Source organism: Syngnathus scovelli, unplaced genomic scaffold (genome assembly GCF_024217435.2).
Source record: "Syngnathus scovelli strain Florida unplaced genomic scaffold, RoL_Ssco_1.2 HiC_scaffold_34, whole genome shotgun sequence".
Taxonomy (NCBI): Eukaryota; Metazoa; Chordata; class Actinopteri; order Syngnathiformes; family Syngnathidae; genus Syngnathus; species Syngnathus scovelli.
Genome location: NW_026061433.1, coordinates 375,001 through 377,500, shown reverse-complemented (window position 1 = coordinate 377,500; position 2,500 = coordinate 375,001).

The window sequence follows — 2,500 nt, the reverse complement described above, 5'->3', positions numbered from 1 at the left end:
AGCGAAGTGACCTCCTTTGCGTTCGAGGCCATGGATGAGAGGATCCATGGCGAGGTTGAAGAGCAGTGGGGACATTGGGTCGCCTTGCTTAACTCCAACCCTCAGGGAGATGGGCTCGGAGTAGGCGTCTCCGCAACCCACCCTGGTCGAGCAGCCCACATAAGAGTTCCGGATTAACTCTATAACACGTCTATCCACGCCCAAGCTTCCCAATACATACAGGATATGATCATGAGAAACCGAGTCGAAGGCCTTCGCAAAGTCAATGAACACGACTGCCAGTGGCACGCCGCACGACCTCGAGCGCCCCATGATCCGGTTAAGAATCATGAGGTTTTCCTCGCAACCACTCGCGCCGGCGACGAAACCACGCTGCCGGGGGCTAATAGGACAGGCTCGAGTCAACCTCATCGCTATTATCCGTCCAAACAACCTCAACACGACTGACCCGATAGTCACAGGCCGCCAGCCTGATACAGAACCCAGCTCATTGGGGTCAGCCGATTTGGGTAGCAACCGGGTCTTGCACTCCTTGAAGACCTGGGGAACAACTCCACGCACCATCCATGTTGTGAACAGCCTCGCCAGCTTCGTGCCGTCGGGATCCCAGTCAAGAAGAGCCTGCTTCCTGATCCCGTCTGGTCCCGGCGCCGATCGTTTTCCCAACTTAGCCAAGTTAGACACCACTTCGGGCCCGAGGATCGGTTGATAGAATGGCTCATTATCCGCGGTTAGTTCGACTTGGAAGTCAGGCAGCCCGTGAAACGGCTTGACCGTTTCCCATTTTTCCTTGAAGTGTCCATACACCAGCTCTATAGGCAACTCGCATCTTTGGGGCGTCAGACCGTCTAAGATCCGCCGTGCCAGCCCCTTCCTCGCCTCAGAAAAGCCTCTCTGCTGGTGATAGAACACAGTTCTACGATTGGCGAGACGCCCCGCCCATCCCTTCCTAGCCTGACCTCTTCGCCTGAACCCCGCAGACTTTCTTGGCCAAACGACCTTACCTCCAAGAGCCCTCATGAGATCAGAAGCAGAGGACTCGATCAGTGTAGGCTCCTGACCTGCTTCCCTGACTAAGCCAGCAGTGGCCCGATGCTCCTCATCCCCCGACTGTAGTACTTCCAGAACTTTATTCTCCACCAGCTCTGGAAGCGACGAGGGAGAGGTCCATTTCTGGGGCACCACCCCGGAGACCGGGGCGTGCCTACGCACACCGGACGCACTGCCTGCCGTACCGCCGCACAGGGAACCCCACTTCCCCCTCACCTGTTCTCTGCTCTTGCCCGTACCCAGCAACCGGGCAGCTATTGCAAATTTATACGTGTGGTCTTTACATTTCTCCATAATTGTCTTGAGGCGTTTCACTTCATCATCACTCCACCCGGTCTTTCTTATCTTTTTTGCCTTAGTGTTATGGCTCCGGTCCTTCGAGACTCCGAACCACTCCTCTGCGTGGGCCTGCCTCATGTGCTGGGACACTCCAACAGCCGTCCGAAAACGCCGTCCACAAAGATCGCAAGCGATCCCCTGCACGTCACCCCCCCCGCCCACATCCCGGCATTTCGGGATATGACACAGAATGGAATGACTATTTTCACCGCGTCTGTCACACATGCGACAGACGTACACGACAGATACACCCGCATGCCGGGAGGCAAGATGCACCCCCAGCCTACGAATGCCATCCACGTCCACCCCACACAGAGGGCATTCCTTGGATTCTCGAGGCAGATGCACCAAAACATGGTTCGGGACCACTGTCGTTACTCCATTATGCGATGACGGGCCCTCTCCCGCATCTTCATCGCTGCTGTCACTACCTAGAACAGGCTGCGATGCCGTCACGTCCCCCGCCGCCCCTACTCTCATCACCGAGACGACGGAGGCAATTGACACCGCTGAGGAGTTCTCAAGAGCTTCGCCAGCCGGGGTCCACCCGCTCCTTCGGCCGGACTGACTGTGACTCTGATCCTGCACGTGTGCTAGCACGGACTTTCCATCCAAGGAGTTTTCGCAACCGTGGCCTGTAGAAGTGACTACAGGCCGTTCGGGGACCCCAGGCAATGCCTCCGGTGGTTGGTCCCCATGGCCCCCGGAGAGGTTGATTCGCTGTCCGTCCACGTGCCCAACCTCAAGCACGTCACGGGGAGGTAGCCCGAGCAGCAACAGCCCCTCTCCGAGCTGCGCCTCTGCCGCTTTTGATAACCCAGAACGGCAATCCTGGGCGGTCTGTTTATTCTCAGACATGCCTACGGCCTCACTACTATGAGAACATTCGAAAGTGCAGAGTCTCTCTATACTATCTGGACTATCCCAGGATCAACCCCGATCGGCAGCCAGCCAGGCCTGCACGGCCTCGCTCCAATTCTTGTTGCAACCGTCTTCCAACCCACAAAGGAGAGGCCTTCCACAGAGTGTAAGACTCACCCCCCGTAAAGCCAGTCGGCGGCCAACACGCAACCCTGCCGCTCGGATCGTATATGTATAGGACCCTAAGGTC